Source organism: Pseudophryne corroboree, chromosome 5 (assembly GCF_028390025.1).
Source record: "Pseudophryne corroboree isolate aPseCor3 chromosome 5, aPseCor3.hap2, whole genome shotgun sequence".
In the NCBI taxonomy this organism is placed as follows: domain Eukaryota; kingdom Metazoa; phylum Chordata; class Amphibia; order Anura; family Myobatrachidae; genus Pseudophryne; species Pseudophryne corroboree.
In genome coordinates, this window is record NC_086448.1 from 219,037,079 (window position 1) to 219,062,228 (window position 25,150).

At 47.4% G+C, this 25,150-nt stretch overlaps 1 long non-coding RNA gene across 1 annotated transcript in view; it reads right to left on the reverse strand.

The window, feature by feature from the left end:
• Positions 1–20,776, reverse strand: part of LOC134928942 (uncharacterized) — a 60,502-nt gene extending 39,726 nt beyond the window's left edge. The window contains exon 1 of the long non-coding RNA XR_010178144.1: positions 20,661–20,776. This is a non-coding gene — a long non-coding RNA (uncharacterized LOC134928942). The remainder of the gene's footprint in view (positions 1–20,660) is intronic.
• Positions 20,777–25,150: the final 4,374 nt, after the last annotated feature.

Sequence of the window (25,150 nt, forward strand, 5' to 3'; positions counted from 1 at the left end):
TTGATGATCATAATGAAGAGAGACAAAGATTTTACAGTCCTAGATATTACCCTAGAAATAGGGGAGACAACAGAATCGGGTATAAACCCCTCTCCACATTTAGAGAACAAGCCCAAGAGAGAGGAAGAAAGTCAGAATTAATTGATCCTAGACAAGCGTCATCTGAGTTGGGGGCTAGACCCAAATTAAGAGAATCATCTCCGACAGGGAATTTTTTAGAACAGCGCAGAATGGGAATTCAAGACAGGGACATGGAGTGGCAAAAAGATCCCCAGAAGAGAAGAAGAAACCCAAGTTTAGAGAAAGGAGAGGAGGCAAGAAAGAGACACTTAAGAGATTGAAAGCAACCAAAAAGAAAACCCAAACTAAGAGTGTATTTAATCTGTCATCAAAAAAATTGTCAGAGAATGAAATACAAGTACTGGCCAAAGGTTTGAAGTTTTCCCCCACCACAGCTCCCAACATTTTTGACTTATTCGTAGAACTAAACCGATTTGTTAGGACCCTCTGCAGAAAAAAATATTTTGATAAACAAAATTTAGGCAAGCAGAAGGAAGAAGCCTATCCCATTTTGCTTGACATAGGAGATACAGTGGCTCTACAAACACTCAATGAACTTTTGGAAGAGAATTCCAGAAGCCCATCATCCGAACTAACTAAGGTTTATGACATAAATAAAGATAGATTTAAAGAAACAATTAAGACCCTTAGTTGCGCTATATCCAGAAGAGCTCAAACCACTGAGAAATACCTTCTGTCAGGAGAGGTACAAGAAATAGGATACAGAAAAACAGAGAATTCTCATGGGAGCTGAACCACCAAAAGTATCACAGAATACAATAAAAAATTGTTTAGTCCGTTAGGACTTCATCAGGGGTTTTATATCAAATCTCTATATTTGTAAATTTCATCCAGACAATGCCATGGAGTTTAAGCAATATTCAAATGGGTGAGATATCTTTTTAATACATCAACTTCAGCTTCACAATTCTAAGTGGGAACCAAAATGGATTCAAAAGCAAGCCCATGTGCTCCCTTAGTAGTACCTCAGGATTCACTTCACAGCTATCACATCTGTGATATAGAGATTTGATATAAAACCCCTGATGAAGTCCTAATGGACGAAACGCGTTGGGTTTCTACGAGATTGTGGATCAGATCACACATCTGAACTTTCTGGTTGAGGAATCATTATCTCACTCAATAACAGATATCAAATTTCAACTCACCAGACTATTGTTAATTTATGCATTACTGTTCAATAGATGGTTTGATCCTAAGTTAGATTCTCTATTTACGTCATAGACGTTTTTATGACAATGCTCAGTATTTATTGTTAATCTTATGAATAAACAATTTTTATTGTATTCTGTGATACTTTTGGTGGTTCAGCTCCCATGAGAATTCTCTGTTTTTTAAGATTAGGTCAGATTTTTATCCCATTAAATCAAAAGGGACTAGTATAGAAAGTTTTTTTATAAAACAACGTTAGATGAATTTAAAAAGCTGTGTGCAGATAATACTAAAATTTCTAAGAAAAGGAGCAATTTAAACAAATGGGAGAAGAAAGCATTACAAAAACTCATCAAAGACAGTTTGATTGTCATTAAAGCTGCGGATAAGGGGGGGCTTATTATACAGAACCGTATATATAACAGAAGCTAAGAGGCAGTTGGGAGACACAGGATTTTACACCATTTTGACTAAGGATCCTACAGAGAGTGTCACGATCCGGGTATCTGGACGCCATTTCTTACCCATCAGATGCCTCCTAAGGCTGGCTCAGCGCTCCAGGACCGGATCCCATCTGTTATCCTGATGTTTACATTCCTGTATCCTCTCCTGTCACTCTGAGACGCTGTCACAGTAAACGCCATATTACACCTGGCATGGCGTCTCCCGCGGCCTCCACCGCCGTCCCTGAGCTTCTGCATGCAGAGTGTCTGAGTGGCGATTACGTCAGCCGCGGCCTCCGCTGTGTCCGCGTGGTTGGATGTGCACCTGTCAGCTTGGCGCCTCCTGTCTCCGGTGGCCGGCGCCGCCATTACTGTTTTCATTACCACATGGATTACAAACCAAACTTCCCTCCAAGTGTCTGCATGGGCGCAGCCATCTTGGATTCTGTCAGCTGATCATTTCCACCAATCTGTTCTCAGTATTGATAATCTGCATAATTGCCTAGCCAATCCCTTCCTTGCTGCAGGTATAAATACACTGTGCCTGAGCAAGGAAGGCGTCAGTGCTTTGGTTGTCAAACCTAGTTCCTGTTTGTCTCTCTCCTGTGATTGTCTTCCAGGTTCCAGCTCCTGTCTCAAGACTTCCACCATAGAGACCCGCACCAGCATTCCACCTGCGGTGTAGCCTGACTCTCCGATCCATTGTGGATTCATCTGTTTCCAGCTACAACATTACCTGCTTCCAGCCCAGCTTCCAGCAGAGTACAGCTTCTCTTAAAGGGCCGGTGTTCTTTCTACACTTTACCACTCTCCACCGGTATTATAATTTCACCGCTCTCAAACTCCTAACTTCAGCTCATATTTCATCGCTCCCAAGTTCATTTATTATTTAACTGGTTCCAGCCAGTATCCACTCCGTGCCAACAACAGTCTGGTTCCAGCCAGTATCCACAGCAGCCGTTTTATCTTCAGCAGCCCAGCTTTTTCTGGAACACCAGCTGGTACAATCCTGGGTTATCTCCATTGCTACAGTCGGGCCTGGTAAGGACTTTCCATCTAGAAGATTATAAGAACTATCTCACACTACCAGTGCCCTGTGGCTCCTGCCACCCTGTAGTTCCCAGGAACTGTATTTATTCTTTGCTGACTTTTATGTTTCTTTTACTGCTACTGTGATGCATGGAGTTTGTCATAAATAAACATCATTGACTTTTATTCAAGTTGTCGTGGTCACGCCTTCGGGCGGTTCTTCTTCATGTTACTTACATGTCCAGGGGTCTGATACAACCTCCCAGGTTCCGGTACATCTCAGCCCCTACAACTGAGGCTGCCTCCCGTCAGCTCAGGCCCTCAGTTGTGACAGTAAGCACTGACCTAATGAATCCAGCCGGAGACCAGGATCAAGCGGCCAGGCCGATGCAAGAACTGGCAGCCCGACTAGAACATCAGGAGGCTGCACAGGGCCACATCATCCGCTGTCTCCAGGATTTCTCTACTCGGCTGGATGGGATTCAGACAACTCTCCATGGATCAGGCGCGTCTGGTGCGTCAACCACAGTGACTCCAGCTATAACCCCACCCACCTTACCCATTTCTGCTCCACGTCTTCATCTTCCAACGCCAGCAAAATTTGACGGATCTCCAAGATTCTGCAGGGGATTTCTCAACCAGTGTGAGATTCAGTTTGAGCTACAACCTGGCAATTTTCCCAGTGACCGTACAAAAATTGCCTACATTATTTCTCTTCTCAGTGGCTCAGCCCTTGATTGGGCATCACCGTTATGGGAGAGGTCCGACACCCTGCTATCTTCCTACACTGCCTTCGTGTCAACATTCAGGCGCATCTTCGACGAGCCAGGCCGGGTAACCTCAGCTTCATCCGAGATTCTCCGTTTACGCCAGGGGTCACGTACTGTAGGACAATATCTGATACAGTTCCAGATCCTGGCATCCGAACTGGCATGGAACGACGAGGCCCTGTATGCTGCATTCTGGCATGGCTTATCTGAGCGTATTAAAGATGAGTTAGCTACCAGAGACTTACCCTCTAAGTTAGATGAGCTAATCTCACTCTGCACGAAAGTTGATTTACGTTTCAGAGAGAGAGCAACTGAGCGTGGAAGATCATCTGCTCCAAAATCTTCTGCTCCTCCTCCTCGCCAACTGTCACCAACTAAAGATGAGCCCGTGCAAATTGGCCGTTCCCGCTTAACTCCTGCTGAGCGCCGAAGACGTCTCTCTGTCTTTATTGTGCAGCTCCGTCTCACACCATTAATGCCTGTCCCAAACGTCCGGGAAACTCCAAATCCTAGCTCGCCAAGGAGAGGGCCGTCTAGGAGTAATGATCTCCTCTCCATCTCCTCAAGATTGTAATCTCCCAGTCTCGCTTCAAGTTGCTCAACGTTATCGGAACGTCATTGCCCTCCTTGATTCCGGAGCAGCTGGGAACTTTATTACCGAAGCCTATGTTAAACGGTGGTCCCTACCCACCGAGAGACTTCCTTCGTCCATTTCTTTAACTGCCGTGGATGGCAGCAAAATTTTTGATGCAGTTATTTCTTTAAGGACTCTACCAGTTCGTCTGAGAGTGGGAGTTCTTCATTCCGAACTTATTTCTTTTTTAGTGATTCCAAGAGCCACACATCCTGTGGTCCTGAGCCTTCCATGGCTCCGTCTTCACAATCCTACAATTGATTGGACGACTACGCAAATCCTGGCATGGGGTTCCTCCTGTGCTGAGACATGTTTGTTTAAAGTATTGCCTGTCTGTTCTTCCTCCCCCAGGTCGTCTGATGTTCCACCTCCTCCATATCAAGATTTCACGGATGTGTTCAGTAAAGCTTCTGCTGATATCCTTCCTCCTCATAGAGAATGGGACTGCCCGATTGATCTTGTTCCAGGGAAGGTTCCACCTCGAGGCCGAACTTATCCGTTGTCTCTGCCTGAGACGCATTCTATGGAGGAATACATTAAAGAGAACCTAGCAAAGGGGTTCATTCGACCTTCTTCTTCTCCAGCCGGCGCAGGCTTCTTTTTTGTAAAAAAGAAAGATGGTGGTCTGCGGCCGTGCATTGACTACAGAGGTTTGAACGACATTACCATCAAGAACCGTTATCCTTTACCCCTGATTACTGAGCTCTTTGACAGAGTTAGCGGAGCTACCATCTTTACAAAGCTGGACTTGAGAGGTGCATACAATCTCATCCGGATCCGTGAGGGTGACGAGTGGAAGACCGCCTTTAACACCCGTGACGGACATTATGAGTACCTCGTCATGCCCTTCGGATTGAGCAATGCTCCAGCTGTCTTCCAGCATTTTGTCAATGAGATCTTCAGAGACATTCTATACCGTCATGTCGTGGTCTATCTAGACGATATCCTCATTTTTGCCAACGATTTAGAGGAACATCGTTTTTGGGTTAAAGAGGTTCTGTCCCGTCTCCGTGTCAATCATCTCTATTGCAAATTAGAGAAATGCGTCTTTGAAGTCAAGTCCATTCCGTTTCTAGGGTACATTGTGTCCGGTTCCGGACTAGAGATGGATCCTGAGAAACTACAAGCAATCCAAAATTGGCCGGTACCCTTAACCCTCAAAGGGGTCCAGAGGTTCTTAGGGTTCGCCAACTATTACCGAAAGTTTATACGAGACTTTTCCACCATTGTGGCGCCTATTACTGCTTTCACTAAGAAGGGTGCTAACCCGTCCAAGTGGTCTGAAGAAGCCTTGCAAGCATTTCATCTTTTAAAACAAAGGTTCATCTCTGCGCCTGTTCTGAAACAGCCTGACATCGACTCTCCTTTCATCTTAGAGGTGGATGCCTCCTCCGTTGGAGTAGGAGCGGTGTTATCTCAGAGGGCTAAAGATGGCCATTTACACCCTTGCAGTTTCTTCTCCCGGAAGTTCTCCACAGCTGAGCGCAACTATGCCATTGGCGACCAGGAGTTGCTAGCCATCAAGCTCGCTCTAGAAGAGTGGAGGTATCTGTTGGAGGGAGCTTCTCATTCAATCACCATACTTACAGACCACAAGAACCTTTTATATCTGAAAGGCGCACAATGTCTCAACCCTCGTCAGGCCAGATGGGCACTTTTCTTTTCCAGGTTCGACTTTAAACTCCAGTTCTGTCCGGGCTCTCAGAATCGCAAGGCCGATGCCCTTTCCCGCTCATGGGAGCAAGAAAATGAGTCAGAGTCTTCAGACAAGCATCCTATTATAAATCCGTTGGCATTCTCCACGGTAGGGATGGACTCTACGCCCCCATCAGGGAAAAGTTTTGTGAAACCGATGCTAAGGAAGAAGCTCATGCATTGGGCCCATGCTTCCCGTTTTGCCGGACATACAGGTATCCAAAAAACCCTGGAGTTTATCTCTAGGTCCTATTGGTGGCCAACTCTGAAAAAGGACGTCTTGGAGTTTATTGCATCTTGCCCAAAGTGTGCTCAACATAAGGTATCCCGCCAGTCGCCTGCGGGGCAACTGGTTCCACTATCTGTTCCCCGTCGACCTTGGACCCATTTGTCGATGGATTTTATTACAGATTTACCCATGTGCAACAAGTTCAATACCATCTGGGTGGTAGTTGACCGGTTCACCAAGATGGCACACTTCATTCCTCTCACCGGTCTCCCGTCAGCTTCCAAGTTGGCTCAAGTATTCATACAAGAGATCTTCCGACTCCACGGTCTTCCTGAAGAAATTATTTCAGATCGAGGAGTTCAATTCACAGCCAAATTCTGGTGAAGTTTATGTCAAGTCCTCCAAGTCAAGCTAAAGTTTTCCACGGCTTACCATCCTCAGACCAATGGTCAAACCGAGAGGGTGAATCAGGACTTGGAGGCCTTCCTCCGCATCTATGTGTCCTCCTCTCAAGATGACTGGGTTCAATTACTTCCCTGGGCCGAGTTCTGTCATAACAACCAGTATCATTCTTCCTCTGCTTCAACACCATTCTTTACTAACTTTGGATTCCACCCTAAAGTCCCTGAGTTCCAACCGCTTCCAGCGACTTCTGTTCCCGCAGTGGATATCACCTTGCATCAGTTTGCCAATATCTGGAAGAGCGTACGATCAGCTCTGCTCAAGGCATCGTTCAGGTACAAGAAGTTTGCGGATAAGAAGCGTCGAGCAGTTCCTGCTCTCAAGGTGGGTGATCGGGTATGGTTATCCACGAAGAATTTGAGGTTAAGAGTTCCCAGTATGAAGTTTGCACCTCGCTATATCGGTCCTTTCAAGATTGAACAAGTCATCAATCCTGTTGCTTACAGACTCCAGTTGCCTCCCTTCTTAAAAATACCCAGGACATTCCATGTTTCCCTGTTGAAACCGCTGATCTTGAATCGGTTTCATTCCTCACTTCCTCCAACTCCGAAAGTCCAAACTCAACGAGGCGTTGAGTATGAAGTAGCCAAGATCCTGGACTCACGTCACCGTTACGGTCAACTACAATATCTTATTGACTGGAAGGGTTATGGCCCTGAGGAACGTTCATGGACCAATGCTTCGGATGTCCATGCTCCTGCCTTGGTCCGGAGATTCCATTCCAAGTTTCCTCAAAAGCCAAAGAAGTGTCCTGGGGCCACTCCTAAAGGGGGGGGTGCTGTCACGATCCGGGTATCTGGACGCCATTTCTTACCCATCAGATGCCTCCTAAGGCTGGCTCAGCGCTCCAGGACCGGATCCCATCTGTTATCCTGATGTTTACATTCCTGTATCCTCTCCTGTCACTCTGAGACGCTGTCACAGTAAACGCCTGGCGCCATATTACACCTGGCATGGCGTCTCCCGCGGCCTCCGCCGCCGTCCCTGAGCTTCTGCATGCAGAGTGTCTGAGTGGCGATTACGTCAGCCGCGGCCTCCGCTGTGTCCGCGTGGTTGGATGTGCACCTGTCAGCTTGGCGCCTCCTGTCTCCGGTGGCCGGCGCCGCCATTACTGTTTTCATTACCACATGGATTACAAACCAAACTTCCCTCCAAGTGTCTGCATGGGCGCAGCCATCTTGGATTCTGTCAGCTGATCATTTCCACCAATCTGTTCTCAGTATTGATAATCTGCATAATTGCCTAGCCAATCCCTTCCTTGCTGCAGGTATAAATACACTGTGCCTGAGCAAGGAAGGCGTCAGTGCTTTGGTTGTCAAACCTAGTTCCTGTTTGTCTCTCTCCTGTGATTGTCTTCCAGGTTCCAGCTCCTGTCTCAAGACTTCCACCATAGAGACCCGCACCAGTATTCCACCTGCGGTGTAGCCTGACTCTCCGATCCATTGTGGATTCATCTGTTTCCAGCTACAACATTACCTGCTTCCAGCCCAGCTTCCAGCAGAGTACAGCTTCTCTTAAAGGGCCGGTGTTCTTTCTACACTTTACCACTCTCCACCGGTATTATAATTTCACCGCTCTCAAACTCCTAACTTCAGCTCATATTTCATCGCTCCCAAGTTCATTTATTATTTAACTGGTTCCAGCCAGTATCCACTCCGTGCCAACAACAGTCTGGTTCCAGCCAGTATCCACAGCAGCCGTTTTATCTTCAGCAGCCCAGCTTTTCCTGGAACACCAGCTGGTACAATCCTGGGTTATCTCCATTGCTACAGTCGGGCCTGGTAAGGACTTTCCATCTAGAAGATTATAAGAACTATCTCACACTACCAGTGCCCTGTGGCTCCTGCCACCCTGTAGTTCCCAGGAACTGTATTTATTCTTTGCTGACTTTTATGTTTCTTTTACTGCTACTGTGATGCATGGAGTTTGTCATAAATAAACATCATTGACTTTTATTCAAGTTGTCGTGGTCACGCCTTCGGGCGGTTCTTCTTCATGTTACTTACATGTCCAGGGGTCTGATACAACCTCCCAGGTTCCGGTACATCTCAGCCCCTACAACTGAGGCTGCCTCCCGTCAGCTCAGGCCCTCAGTTGTGACAGTAAGCACTGACCTAATGAATCCAGCCGGAGACCAGGATCAAGCGGCCAGGCCGATGCAAGAACTGGCAGCCCGACTAGAACATCAGGAGGCTGCACAGGGCCACATCATCCGCTGTCTCCAGGATTTCTCTACTCGGCTGGATGGGATTCAGACAACTCTCCATGGATCAGGCGCGTCTGGTGCGTCAACCACAGTGACTCCAGCTATAACCCCACCCACCTTACCCATTTCTGCTCCACGTCTTCATCTTCCAACGCCAGCAAAATTTGACGGATCTCCAAGATTCTGCAGGGGATTTCTCAACCAGTGTGAGATTCAGTTTGAGCTACAACCTGGCAATTTTCCCAGTGACCGTACAAAAATTGCCTACATTATTTCTCTTCTCAGTGGCTCAGCCCTTGATTGGGCATCACCGTTATGGGAGAGGTCCGACACCCTGCTATCTTCCTACACTGCCTTCGTGTCAACATTCAGGCGCATCTTCGACGAGCAAGGCCGGGTAACCTCAGCTTCATCCGAGATTCTCCGTTTACGCCAGGGGTAACGTACTGTAGGACAATATCTGATACAGTTCCAGATCCTGGCATCCGAACTGGCATGGAACGACGAGGCCCTGTATGCTGCATTCTGGCATGGCTTATCTGAGCGTATTAAAGATGAGTTAGCTACCAGAGACTTACCCTCTAAGTTAGATGAGCTAATCTCACTCTGCACGAAAGTTGATTTACGTTTCAGAGAGAGAGCAACTGAGCGTGGAAGATCATCTGCTCCAAAATCTTCTGCTCCTCCTCCTCGCCAACTGTCACCAACTAAAGATGAGCCCGTGCAAATTGGCCGTTCCCGCTTAACTCCTGCTGAGCGCCGAAGACGTCTCTCCGAGTCTCTCTGTCTTTATTGTGCAGCTCCGTCTCACACCATTAATGCCTGTCCCAAACGTCCGGGAAACTCCAAATCCTAGCTCGCCAAGGAGAGGGCCGGCTAGGAGTAATGATCTCCTCTCCATCTCCTCAAGATTGTAATCTCCCAGTCTCGCTTCAAGTTGCTCAACGTTATCGGAACGTCATTGCCCTCCTTGATTCCGGAGCAGCTGGGAACTTTATTACCGAAGCCTATGTTAAACGGTGGTCCCTACCCACCGAGAGACTTCCTTCGTCCATTTCTTTAACTGCCGTGGATGGCAGCAAAATTTTTGATGCAGTTATTTCTTTAAGGACTCTACCAGTTCGTCTGAGAGTGGGAGTTCTTCATTCCGAACTTATTTCTTTTTTAGTGATTCCAAGAGCCACACATCCTGTGGTCCTGGGCCTTCCATGGCTCCGTCTTCACAATCCTACAATTGATTGGACGACTACGCAAATCCTGGCATGGGGTTCCTCCTGTGCTGAGACATGTTTGTTTAAAGTATTGCCTGTCTGTTCTTCCTCCCCCAGGTCGTCTGATGTTCCACCTCCTCCATATCAAGATTTCACGGATGTGTTCAGTAAAGCTTCTGCTGATATCCTTCCTCCTCATAGAGAATGGGACTGCCCGATTGATCTTGTTCCAGGGAAGGTTCCACCTCGAGGCCGAACTTATCTGTTGTCTCTGCCTGAGACGCATTCTATGGAGGAATACATTAAAGAGAACCTAGCAAAGGGGTTCATTCGACCTTCTTCTTCTCCAGCCGGCGCAGGCTTCTTTTTTGTAAAAAAGAAAGATGGTGGTCTGCGGCCGTGCATCGACTACAGAGGTTTGAACGACATTACCATCAAGAACCGTTATCCTTTACCCCTGATTACTGAGCTCTTTGACAGAGTTAGCGGAGCTACCATCTTTACAAAGCTGGACTTGAGAGGTGCATACAATCTCATCCGGATCCGTGAGGGTGACGAGTGGAAGACCGCCTTTAACACCCGTGACGGACATTATGAGTACCTCGTCATGCCCTTCGGATTGAGCAATGCTCCAGCTGTCTTCCAGCATTTTGTCAATGAGATCTTCAGAGACATTCTATACCGTCATGTCGTGGTCTATCTAGACGATATCCTCATTTTTGCCAACGATTTAGAGGAACATCGTTTTTGGGTTAAAGAGGTTCTGTCCCGTCTCCGTGTCAATCATCTCTATTGCAAATTAGAGAAATGCGTCTTTGAAGTCAAGTCCATTCTGTTTCTAGGGTACATTGTGTCCGGTTCCGGACTAGAGATGGATCCTGAGAAACTACAAGCAATCCAAAATTGGCCGGTACCCTTAACCCTCAAAGGGGTCCAGAGGTTCTTAGGGTTCGCCAACTATTACCGAAAGTTTATACGAGACTTTTCCACCATTGTGGCGCCTATTACTGCTTTCACTAAGAAGGGTGCTAACCCGTCCAAGTGGTCTGAAGAAGCCTTGCAAGCATTTCATCTTTTAAAACAAAGGTTCATCTCTGCGCCTGTTCTGAAACAGCCTGACATCGACTCTCCTTTCATCTTAGAGGTGGATGCCTCCTCCGTTGGAGTAGGAGCGGTGTTATCTCAGAGGGCTAAAGATGGCCATTTACACCCTTGCAGTTTCTTCTCCCGGAAGTTCTCCACAGCTGAGCGCAACTATGCCATTGGCGACCAGGAGTTGCTAGCCATCAAGCTCGCTCTAGAAGAGTGGAGGTATCTGTTGGAGGGAGCTTCTCATTCAATCACCATACTTACAGACCACAAGAACCTTTTATATCTGAAAGGCGCACAATGTCTCAACCCTCGTCAGGCCAGATGGGCACTTTTCTTTTCCAGGTTCGACTTTAAACTCCAGTTCTGTCCGGGCTCTCAGAATCGCAAGGCCGATGCCCTTTCCCGCTCATGGGAGCAAGAAAATGAGTCAGAGTCTTCAGACAAGCATCCTATTATAAATCCGTTGGCATTCTCCACGGTAGGGATGGACTCTACGCCCCCATCAGGGAAAAGTTTTGTGAAACCGATGCTAAGGAAGAAGCTCATGCATTGGGCCCATGCTTCCCGTTTTGCCGGACATACAGGTATCCAAAAAACCCTGGAGTTTATCTCTAGGTCCTATTGGTGGCCAACTCTGAAAAAGGACGTCTTGGAGTTTATTGCATCTTGCCCAAAGTGTGCTCAACATAAGGTATCCCGCCAGTCGCCTGCGGGGCAACTGGTTCCACTATCTGTTCCCCGTCGACCTTGGACCCATTTGTCGATGGATTTTATTACAGATTTACCCATGTGCAACAAGTTCAATACCATCTGGGTGGTAGTTGACCGGTTCACCAAGATGGCACACTTCATTCCTCTCACCGGTCTCCCGTCAGCTTCCAAGTTGGCTCAAGTATTCATACAAGAGATCTTCCGACTCCACGGTCTTCCTGAAGAAATTATTTCAGATCGAGGAGTTCAATTCACAGCCAAATTCTGGTGAAGTTTATGTCAAGTCCTCCAAGTCAAGCTAAAGTTTTCCACGGCTTACCATCCTCAGACCAATGGTCAAACCGAGAGGGTGAATCAGGACTTGGAGGCCTTCCTCCGCATCTATGTGTCCTCCTCTCAAGATGACTGGGTTCAATTACTTCCCTGGGCCGAGTTCTGTCATAACAACCAGTATCATTCTTCCTCTGCTTCAACACCATTCTTTACTAACTTTGGATTCCACCCTAAAGTCCCTGAGTTCCAACCGCTTCCAGCGACTTCTGTTCCCGTAGTGGATATCACCTTGCATCAGTTTGCCAATATCTGGAAGAGCGTACGATCAGCTCTGCTCAAGGCATCGTTCAGGTACAAGAAGTTTGCGGATAAGAAGCGTCGAGCAGTTCCTGCTCTCAAGGTGGGTGATCGGGTATGGTTATCCACGAAGAATTTGAGGTTAAGAGTTCCCAGTATGAAGTTTGCACCTCGCTATATCGGTCCTTTCAAGATTGAACAAGTCATCAATCCTGTTGCTTACAGACTCCAGTTGCCTCCCTTCTTAAAAATACCCAGGACATTCCATGTTTCCCTGTTGAAACCGCTGATCTTGAATCGGTTTCATTCCTCACTTCCTCCAACTCCGAAAGTCCAAACTCAACGAGGCGTTGAGTATGAAGTAGCCAAGATCCTGGACTCACGTCACCGTTACGGTCAACTACAATATCTTATTGACTGGAAGGGTTATGGCCCTGAGGAACGTTCATGGACCAATGCTTCTGATGTCCATGCTCCTGCCTTGGTCCGGAGATTCCATTCCAAGTTTCCTCAAAAGCCAAAGAAGTGTCCTGGGGCCACTCCTAAAGGGGGGGGTGCTGTCACGATCCGGGTATCTGGACGCCATTTCTTACCCATCAGATGCCTCCTAAGGCTGGCTCAGCGCTCCAGGACCGGATCCCATCTGTTATCCTGATGTTTACATTCCTGTATCCTCTCCTGTCACTCTGAGACGCTGTCACAGTAAACGCCATATTACACCTGGCATGGCGTCTCCCGCGGCCTCCGCCGCCGTCCCTGAGCTTCTGCATGCAGAGTGTCTGAGTGGCGATTACGTCAGCCGCGGCCTCCGCTGTGTCCGCGTGGTTGGATGTGCACCTGTCAGCTTGGCGCCTCCTGTCTCCGGTGGCCGGCGCCGCCATTACTGTTTTCATTACCACATGGATTACAAACCAAACTTCCCTCCAAGTGTCTGCATGGGCGCAGCCATCTTGGATTCTGTCAGCTGATCATTTCCACCAATCTGTTCTCAGTATTGATAATCTGCATAATTGCCTAGCCAATCCCTTCCTTGCTGCAGGTATAAATACACTGTGCCTGAGCAAGGAAGGCGTCAGTGCTTTGGTTGTCAAACCTAGTTCCTGTTTGTCTCTCTCCTGTGATTGTCTTCCAGGTTCCAGCTCCTGTCTCAAGACTTCCACCATAGAGACCCGCACCAGTATTCCACCTGCGGTGTAGCCTGACTCTCCGATCCATTGTGGATTCATCTGTTTCCAGCTACAACATTACCTGCTTCCAGCCCAGCTTCCAGCAGAGTACAGCTTCTCTTAAAGGGCCGGTGTTCTTTCTACACTTTACCACTCTCCACCGGTATTATAATTTCACCGCTCTCAAACTCCTAACTTCAGCTCATATTTCATCGCTCCCAAGTTCATTTATTATTTAACTGGTTCCAGCCAGTATCCACTCCGTGCCAACAACAGTCTGGTTCCAGCCAGTATCCACAGCAGCCGTTTTATCTTCAGCAGCCCAGCTTTTCCTGGAACACCAGCTGGTACAATCCTGGGTTATCTCCATTGCTACAGTTGGGCCTGGTAAGGACTTTCCATCTAGAAGATTATAAGAACTATCTCACACTACCAGTGCCCTGTGGCTCCTGCCACCCTGTAGTTCCCAGGAACTGTATTTATTCTTTGCTGACTTTTATGTTTCTTTTACTGCTACTGTGATGCATGGAGTTTGTCATAAATAAACATCATTGACTTTTATTAAAGTTGTCGTGGTCACGCCTTCGGGCGGTTCTGCTTCATGTTACTTACATGTCCAGGGGTCTGATACAACCTCCCAGGTTCCGGTACATCTCAGCCCCTACAACTGAGGCTGCCTCCCGTCAGCTCAGGCCCTCAGTTGTGACAGAGAGCTACCTAAAAGAATTGCAGGACCTTCTTTCTAAGGCAGTTATGGATGGTATTATTATTAAAGAGGAATTCTGTTTTCTTTTTTGTCCCCACCCCACTGTTCCCATCTATTATCACCTACCTAAAATACACAAATCCCTCACATCACACCCAGGTTGCCCTATTATTTCCGTTATTAATTCCCTCACATCCAATTTATCATTTTACGTTGATTCTTTTCTTCAGCCACGTGTTCCTTCCCTGAGGTCACACATCAAGGATATGACTCATTTCCTCAATAAGTTAAAAGATCTAGAATGGAAAGAGTCTTATGCCTTTCTTACATTAAATGTACAAAGTCTTTATTCTAACATCCCCCATGAATTGGGTGTACGTACAATTGAAAATCGCTTAACAGCTGATGGTGACCTCAGTGAAGAGCACAAACATTTTATTTTGGAGCCCATTTAGTATATTTTAAGACACAATTATTTTTTATTTTTGGACACTTTTTACTTACAGGTGATGGGAACGGCCATGGGGACCAGGTTCGTGCCTAGTTATGCCATCCTCTACATGGGGAAGGTCAAAGACCAACTCGTGTGGGTGGGGGGCGACTTTTGCGTGCACCAGGTCCTCTATGGCTATTACATTGATGATTTGTTTATTTTGTTTGGGATGGGGATAGCATGTCTGCAGAGTTCTTTGTCACTTATCTCAATAGGAATCCTTATAACCTCACATTCACCCATTAATTTAGCACTTCCTGCATTAATTTTTTGGATGTCAATGTCACAATTGAGGATAAGATCTCTACATGTAATTATATAAAAGAAACTGGTATGAATGCTTATTTACATTTTAATAGTGCGCACCATTTTCCCTGGAAGAAAAGCATTCTGAAGGGACAGTTACTCTGGTTGAGGAGGAATTGTTCCAACTTAGGGGGTCATTCTGACCCGATCGCACGCTGCAGTTTATCGCAGCGGTGCAATCGGGTCAGAACTGCACATGCGCTGGCGCTGCAGTGCGCCGGCGTATGCCAGATGGCCGAAGGCCGTCGGGCCGCCACGATCGCCTCTGCCTGATTGACAGGCAGAGGCGGTTGCTGGGCGGGGGGGGCAGAATGGCGGCGTTTGGCCGCCGTTTCGTGGGAGCGGTCCGGCCAACGCAGGTGTGGCCGGACTGAACGGGGGGCAGGCCGCAGTGGCTGCGTGACGTCACACGCAGCCGCTGCGGGCCTGGGAGCGATGAGTAGCTCCCGGCCAGCACGCTAAAGCTGCGCTGGTCGGGAGCTACTCTTGAAGTGCAAAGGCATCGCCGCTGTGTGATGCCTTTGCACTTCTGTGGGGGGGGGCAGCACTGACATGCGGGGCGGGATAGCCCTGTGCCAGGCGTCCCCCTGCATGTCAGTGTGAGTGATCATAGCTGTGCTAAATTTAGCACAGCTATTATGATCTCAGAATGACCCCCCTAGCCTCTTTTGATAAACAAGCAGAAAGTATGGTTGACTCTTTTACAGCAAGAGAATATCCCAACCATTTAGTACAAAAGGCCCTCAAAGAGGTGAGGAGTTTGGATAGAGAGCAACTTTTAGAGCCACTGAAAAATAAAACATTACAAAATAGAGATCCTGACAATAATGTGCCTTTTATCTCTACATATAATAGCTGTATTGTATCTAAAAATGACAATATTTTGAAAAAGATAGTATACTGTTGAATATTCTCCCGAAGGAACCCTCCTTTATTTTCCGTAGAAATAAATCTTTAAAAAATTTATGGGCACAACAGTTTTTTTTGAAAAATATTGAAGAAAAGGAAAATACAATCTTAAAGAAAACTAATTGGCTTACCGAACAAAATATAAAGGTAAAAGGTTTTTTAAATGTGGGAAGAATAGGTGTTTAACCTGCGATTACACACTAAACCGCACACTAAGAGTTAATATAGATGGTGAAGGAAAACCTTATGAGATAAAGGATTATATAAATTGCGATACTACATATGTAAATATGTAATTTACATGTTAGTGTGTGGATGTGATTTAAAATACATTGGGAGAACTACAGGTTCACTCAAAATGAGATTCTTGGAACACCGTAGGTATATATTGAAAAAAAATCCAAACACACAGTGTGTCGAAACACTTTGAAGAACATCATAATGGGAATCCAAGGTGCTTAAAAGTGTTGGGTTTGGAGTTTATTCCTAAAACATTATGCGGGGGGGGGGTTTGACAGGTACAAAAGACTGTGTAAGCAAGAGGTTTGTTGGATGCTTAAAATGAACATCATATTTCCATCAGGTTTGAATGAGTCGGTAGAACTCAATTGGGTTATATAATGCATGTGCGGTCTAAAGGAAATTATCTTCTCTCCTTTCCCCAGATACCCATAATTATTGGCATCTGATGGGCGGTTTCTGGGATGCAATAAGGGGTTGTCCTTTTGCCTATGTTCTCCTTATTAAATCAATGTACTGTATGATAACTGAAGAGTATATGGAAAAATTCCACATTTATATATTCTTAGATATGATTTAAGTGGCTATGTATCTTAAGAAGAAGGATGATAATAGATATGACATCATAGCTTGCTATATGTTATTGTTAAATTATCACCATATGAAATTTGAATTTAGTTTTATAAATATCAGGCTAGATCATGAGACATTATATGTACTGTTTGTGTCACATGATCCAGTGTACGTTCCAAAACTCCAGGAAGTATTAACAAAGGAAAAAAGAATGGAGAGAGGTCACTGATATGTGATTTCACATGATCGGCTTTTATCCAGCCTCCCAGAAGTAATGTAAGGTGATTTTTACATTGTGGAATGCAGGCTGCGGGTCACGGACTTTGGTCACATGGTCCAGCCTCCGTCTAACAGGAAGTGAGGAACTGTGGAACGCAGGCTGCGGGTCACGGACTTCGGTCATGTGGTCCCGCCTCCGTCTAACAGGAAGTGAAGTATGTGGTCTGGACTGTGGAGCACGGGCAGTGGGTTACGCCTTCCCAGTGGCACGGCGCTGCCTGTGTCCACAGAGAGAGAAAGAGCCAATCACATAGAATTACGGATATGAGGGAACATAATGCGGTTCAATGACCGAAAGTGAGGGGATCTAGCGTGCATTCCAGCACCTGAAGTTGGGAATTCACTGGGCATTGTGTAAAAAATAAATTTTTAACTTATTAAAATACTAGTTAAATTATTTCATTTGCCTTTGAGTCGAATTTTAACAAGCACATTAATACGAAATAATGATTATGTTAAATTACGAGTGTAATTGATGGATTGTCTAATCAGGTGTCAGTAATTATGTGATTAATGAAGGTATACACTGCTAGTTGAGACCATAGGTCACCTTTGGAAAATCAGTGGCAGCTGTGAAACGCGTCAGTTGTGCGTCACTTTGTCACCCACATCATCCACATCCACTGGAAAGTTTGTCATCACCTGGACCATCACGGGACCCACAGATACCCACTTGGACTCTTTATGCTACTAAGGACTGGATACTTTATAAGAGATCCGCATGCATGGTGAGGACCCTCATGTTTGAATCTACATTTGGGACAAAATAGCCTCTAGCGGTAGCAATGAGATTTCCGTCCTTGAGACTGTGCCATCAGTCCTAAGCTAACAACTATTGTCCACGTTTTCAATCTTGAGGTCCTGTGTGATTGTTAGGAACAGGCAGACTGTGGAAATCAAACATCAGTGGTGACTAGCAGCATTTTCATCTATGCAGTGTTGGTATATTTAATGACATTTTTTTATTACTGTATTTTTTTACTATTTTTAAGCATATTAAATGTGTGTTCATTAGACAATCCATCTGGTTTTGATAAACACTGCCTCCATTTCTATTCGTGTATCACTTCTATTGTAGGTGTGACTAACCTACTGTACTTTAGGCAGCTGCTCATATTAGAAACGCGCCCCAATAGCGCCTCACTCCAACCTAGGTTTGCTGTATTCTCTTGTTTGCATTCACAAAATTCATGATGTCTGGTAGCGACTTCCAGCGTGTGTCACTCACCCGTACCTGGAGTCCTGCGTCTGTCGCTTACTTATGACATGGTGGACAGATTACATAGAGAAACATGCCTCTGCAGCAGCAATGCGGCCATGCTATCTTGCTAAATAATTGGGTTTTTAGACCTCTGAATACATTCGAAGAAGCTTTATGGACATATGAAACTTTTTCCATTAGTTGCCACATAACTAATTTCCAAGAGATGCAGTGGTGAGGTATGAAAAGAAGCGTTGCATGTGAACACCTGAGAGAGTGGGGGTCAAAGATGGAGATAGAGAGGGATGGAGACGGAGAGAGGGAGGGGAAGACCAGTGCCAGATTAAGGTCCATGGGGGCCTGGAACTGAAATTTTTGAAGGGCATACTGTATCACGTCACAGAGTGTATGACCAGCGCCAGGTGAGTATGGCTATTGTAGATAAACAGGAATAGGCAGCACTCAAAGTACTTTTGATGATGGTTAATTAAAACCAAAACATTAAGACTACACAAGATGGACTGATCTCTGTTCTTGTTTATGCAAAAGTTCGTGAGTGCCGCCTATTCCTGTTTATCTATCTATCTATCTATCTATCTATCTATCTATCTATCTATCTATCTATCTATCTTTTTATATATATATATACAGATGGGTCACTATCATCCTACCCATGAACGGGTCACTAGTGTGAATTTGCCACTATTGCGAATATTCATGGCAACCTGCAGTACGTTCATGGGAGCTTGGACATATTTGCGGGCACAGTATTTGCTGAAAACCAGTTGCTGATGCCACGAATATTGTTTAAGATGAGCAGGAACACATCTGTGTTTCCGCCCCTCAGCCCTAATGCAGGCTCTTGTCTAATTACCCCCCACCCCTAATGTATAAAGACTGTCACCCTTTATGTAGATCCATAACTAATGACCCCCCCTCCTCTAATGTAGACCACTGTCTTATCACCTCCAACCTAATGCAAACATCTATCTAATGACCTTAACCTCTTATACAGACTATACTCTAATGACCTCCACCCCAATGCAAACCTCAATCTAATGCTCCTCACCTCTGATGCAGACTTCTGAATTGGGATTGGGGTAATTAGACATGGGTCTATGTGCTAATAATGACTCTACAGCAATGCAGCTCAGCACTCAGGCACCAGTAACCGGCTATACCAGGTACCAGTGACCCGCTATTCAGACAGTCTCATAACCCCCTAGCTGGCACATATCCTAAGATGCAGTCAGTCTGCTGAGCCGGGGAGAGAGCAAACAGCATGCGGATGAGCGAGGTCCTGCAGCTACTATGTGTGCGGTTCAGGAGGAGGGGAGAGCACTGTAGTGTAACAGGTAGGTAAAAGTAGCGTAGATTATTCCCACGGACCCCATGCTTCAATGGGGCAGAGCTGGGAATGTATGTGGGCGTGGAGAGAAGGCTGGGCGCACCACTAGCGTAACATGCATCGTAGTGGGCGCCTGGCATTAGGGATTATGATTGCTGGGGTGCACGGCAGGATACACAACCAGGGTGCACACCAGCTGCAGCACCCTCCTTACGGCCCTGCCTGTGACTACCTCCTTGGTGCCAGCAATGTGTGGGTATTGCATGGCCACAGGCTGCCTGTCAAAACTGTATTGGTCCCGGGGGGAGACGGCACTCTGACCGCCATGCTCAGCCCGCCACTGCCTCTGACACAGTGCAGCTGATGAACTTCGCCCCGCTGGTCAGTGCAGAAGGATGAATCAGACCAGGGGCCGTGGCCTGTAGTGTAAATGGACGGAGCCTCAGATGGCTTTTGGTAGCTTATGACAGGAAAAAAACTATTATTTCCTTGTCCATACACTCAATCTCCAGGGGAGTCTGTGGGCCTATTATCACGGGAGGGCCTGGAGCTGCAGCTCCACCTGCCCCATCATTAATCCGGCCCTGGGGAAGACAGATAGAAAGGGGCAGAGATGGAGAGAGAGGCAGACAGAGAGGGGGGAGAGAGGGGAGATGGAGAGGGGTGACAGAGAGAGAGGGATAGAAGAGGAATTATATTAGGGAGCAGGAGAGCGTGAGAGAGAGAGAGGGGGGTGAAGAGGACAGAAGAAAGGTGCAGGGGAACAGAGAGCGTTAGACGGAGACAGATTGGGGGCCAAGACAGAGAGAGGTGTGTGGAGACGGAGAGAGGGGGAGACAGAGAGAGGGGGGCAAAGATGTTGGGAGAGAGACAGAGGGAAGAGATGGAGAGAAGGGAGGAGACCAAGAGCGAGGAGGGGAGGGTGGAGAAAGATACAGGGAAGGGGGAGACGGAGAGGGGGTGGAGAGAGAGAGGGGTAGGTGGAGAGAGAGACAGAGGGGGGCTGAGGGAGAGAGAGTGCGCAAGAGAGAGGGTAGAGGGAGGGAGATAGAAGGGGGCAAGAGGGAAAGGGTGCCGAGAGGAGATGGAGAGAGAGAGAGAGAGGCTGAGCAGCATTTGCCACTTATAGAACTCTTAGATTGTGCTTCTCGTACCTGACCTGCTGCACTTTGAGATGGCCAGGCCCTTTGCTTTCCTCCCATGGATGGACTTTTGGCGCTTGGGATGTCGGGGGACGGGGAGAAGTACTATAAATGTGTAGAAGCTGAGAGAGGGCCCCCCCCCCCTCCAGTCGGTAGCTCCTCCCCTCCAGTTAGTAGCTCCTCCCCCTCCAGTAGTGCAGTCCCACACAGGCAGGCAGCAGCATCACGGAGTATTGGGGGAGGAGCTGAGAGAGGGGGCCCCTCCTCCTTCCAGTCGGCAGCTCCTCCCCCCTCCAATCAGGCAGTCCCACGCAGGCAGCTGCATTACAGAGTATGGGGGGAGGACCTGAGAGCGGCCTCTCCTCCCCCTCTGGCCAGCCAGTCCCACACAGGAAACATTAATGACTCTGGGGGGTAGGAGCGGAGACGCGGCTCCTCCGTCCTCACCTTCCAGGCCGAGACCCGAACACTGCAGTGGCCGCGTTACAGCAGACTCTGGTGCACTAGCAGCGGGCAGTGCAGCACTGGCAGCGGCATAACATGAGTCAGTGTGACTCATTTTAATGCCAGCGCTGTGGGCTCCTTTACTACGGTGGGCCCCAGTGCAATGCACTGGCTGCACTGCTGCTAGTTCCGCCACTGCAAGGACAAATAACTATCACTTTCTCTAAATATTGTGTACAAGCTTATAATCGTCTTCATGCTCATAAGAGGCACAGATAATACCGCTTCTTCACTGAGCTGGGGCCCTCATTCCGAGTTGTTCGCTCGCAAGCTGCTTTTAGCAGATTTGCCCACGCTAAGTCGTCGCCTACTGGGAGTGAATCTTAGCTTCTTAAAATTGCGAACGACGTATTCGCAATATTGCGATTAGACCTCTCTTAGCAGTTTCTGAGTAGCTCCAGACTTACTCGGCATCTGCGATCAGTTCAGTGCTTGTCGTTCCTGGTTTGACGTCACAAACACACCCAGTGTTCGCCCAGACACTCCTCCGTTTCTTCTGCCACTCCCGCGTTTTTCCCAGAAACGGTAGCGTTTTTTCACACACACCCATAAAACGGCCAGTTTCCGCCCAGAAACACCCACTTCCTGTCAATCACATTACGATCACCAGAACGATGAAAAAGCCGTGAGTAAAATTCCTAACTGCATAGCAAATTTACTTGGCGCAGTCGCAGTGCGAACATTGCGCATGCGCACTAAGCGGAAAAACGCTGCGATGCGAAGAAATTTACTGAGCGAACAACTCGGAATGACCCCCTGAGTCACAAAAAATCATTGCCATAGCACAAAGCTGATTGCGCTGTGTGCACATCCCTGAAAAACAAAGCAGTTTCTGGCTTCATTCACCTCTGACATTTATGGACACTGGGGGTTATTCAGGTTTGTTAGCAAACCAAAAAAGCACACTAATGGGCAAAACCATGTTGCACTGCAGGTGGGGCAGATGTACCGTGCAGATAGATTTAGATGTTTGTTGGTTATATTGTTTCTCTGACGTCCTAGTGGATGCTGGGGACTCCGTCAGGACCATGGGGATTAGCGGCTCCGCAGGAGACAGGGCACAAAAATAAAGCTTTAGGATCAGGTGGTGTGCACTGGCTCCTCCCCCTATGACCCTCCTCCAAGCCTCAGTTAGGTTTTTGTGCCCGTCCGAGCAGGGTGCAATCTAGGTGGCTCTCCTAAAGAGCTGCTTAGAAAAAGTTTTTAGGTTTTTTATTTTACAGTGAGTCCTGCTGGCAACAGGCTCACTGCAACGAGGGACTTAGGGGAGAAGAAGTGAACTCACCTGCGTGCAGGATGGATTGGCTTCTTAGGCTACTGGACACCATTAGCTCCAGAGGGATCGAACACAGGCCCAGCCATGGAGTCCGGTCCCGGAGCCGCGCCGCCGACCCCCTTGCAGATGCCGAAAAGTGAAGAGGTCCAGAAACCGGCGGCAGAAGACTTTTCAGTCTTCATGAGGTAGCGCACAGCACTGCAGCTGTGCGCCATTGTTGTCACACACTTCACACCAGCGGTCACTGAGGGTGCAGGGCGCTGTGGGGGGCGCCCTGGGCAGCAATGAAATACCTATACTGGCTAAAAGATACATCACATATAGCCCCTGGGGCTATATGGATGTATTTAACCCCTGCCAGGTCTCAGAAAAACGGGAGAAGAAGCCCGCCGAAAAGGGGGCGGGGCCTATTCTCCTCAGCACACAGCGCCATTTTCCCTCACAGAAATGCTGGTGGGAAGGCTCCCAGGTTCTCCCCTGCACTGCACTACAGAAACAGGGTTAAAACAGAGAGGGGGGGCATTTATTTGGCGATATGATTATATATATTAAGATGCTATAAGGGAAAAACACTTATATAAAGGTTGTCCCTGTATAATTATAGCGTTTTGGTGTGTGCTGGCAAACTCTCCCTCTGTCTCTCCAAAGGGCTAGTGGGGTCCTGTCCTCTATCAGAGCATTCCCTGTGTGTGTGCTGTGTGTCGGTACGTGTGTGTCGACATGTATGAGGACGATGTTGGTGAGGAGGCGGAGCAATTGCCTGTAATGGTGATGTCACTCTCTAGGGAGTCGACACCGGAATGGATGGCTTATTTAAGGAATTACGTGATAATGTCAACACGCTGCAAGGTCGGTTGACGACATGAGACGGCCGGCAAACCAATTAGTACCTGTCCAGGCGTCTCAAACACCTTCAGGGGCGTTAAAACGTCTTTTTACCTCAGTCGGTCGACACAGACACGGACACTGACTCCAGTGTCGACGGTGAAGAAACAAACGTATTTTTCTTTTAGGGCCACACGTTACTTGTTAAGGGCAATGAAGGAGGTGTTACATATTTCTGATACTACAAGTACCACAAAAAAAGGGTATTTTGTGGAGTGTGAAAAAACTACCTGTAGTTTTTCCTGAATCAGATAAATTAAATGAAGTGTGTGATGATGCGTGGGTTTCCCCCGATAGAAAATTATTGGCAGTATACCCTTTCCCGCCAGAAGTTAGGGCGCGTTGGGAAACACCCCTTAGGGTGGATAAGGCGCTCACACGCTTATCAAAACAAGTGGCGGTACCGTTTCCAGATAGGGCCGCCCTCAAGGAGCCAGCTGATAGGAGGCTGGAAAATATCCTAAAAAGTATATACACACATACTGGTGTTATACTGCGACCAGCGATCGCCTCAGCCTGGATGTGCAGCGCTGGGGTGGCTTGGTCGGATTCCCTGACTGAAAATATTGATACCCTTGACAGGGACAGTATTTTATTGACTATAGAGCATTTAAAGGATGCATTTCTATATATGCGAGATGCACAGAGGGATATTTGCACTCTGGCATCAAGAGTAAGTGCGATGTCCATATCTGCCAGAAGTTGTTTATGGACACGACAGTGGTCAGGTGATGCAGATTCCAAACGGCACATGGAAGTATTGCCGTATAAAGGAGAAAAAGACAACGTCTTTTCAGCCTCAGTCCTTTCGTCCCCATAAGGGCAAGCGGTCAAAAGGCCAGTCATATCTGCCATGGGATAGAGGAAAGGGAAGAAGACTGCAGCAGGCAGCCCATTCCCAGGAACAGAAGCCCTCCACCGCTTCTACCAAGTCCTCAGCATGACGCTGGGGCCGTACAAGCGGACTCAGGTGCGGTGGGGGGTCGTCTCAAGAGTTTCAGCACGCAGTGGGCTCACTCGCAAGTGGACCCCTGGATCCTACAAGTAGTATCCCAGGGGTACAGATTGGAAGTTCGAGACGTCTCCCCCTCGCAGGTTCCTGAAGTCTGCTTTACCAACGTCTCCCTCCGACAGGGAGGCAGTAGTGGAAACAATTCACAAGCTGTATTCCCAGCAGGTGATAATCAAAGTACCCCTCCTACAACAAGGAAAGGGGTATTATTCCACACTATATTGTGGTACTGAAGCCAGACGGCTCGGTGAGACCTATTCTAAATCTGAAATATTTGAACACTTACATAAAAAGGTTCAAATCAAGATGGACTCAGAGCAGTGATAGCGAACCAGGAAAAAGGGGACTATATGGTGTCCCGGGACAGATGCTTACCTCCATGTCCCAATTTGCCCTTCTCACCAAGGGTACCTCAGGTTCGTGGTACAGAACTGTCACTATCAGTTTCAGACGCTGCCGGTTGGATTGTCCACGGCACCCCGGGTCCTTACCAAGGTAATGGCCGAAATGATGATTCTTCTTCAAAGAAAATGGACGATCTCCTGATAAGGGCAAGGTACAGAGAACAGTTGGAGGTCGGAGTAGCACTATCTCAAGTAGTTCTACGACAGCACGGGTGGATTCTAAATATTCCAAAACCGCAGCTGTTTCCGACGACACGTCTGCTGTTCCTAGGGATGATTCTGGACACAGTCCAGAAAAAGGTGTTTCTCCCGGAGAAGAAAGCCAGGGAGTTATCCGAGCTAGTCAGGAACCTCCTAAAACCAGGAAAAGTGTCAGTGCATCATTGCACAAGGGTCCTGGGAAAAATGGTGGCTTCTTACG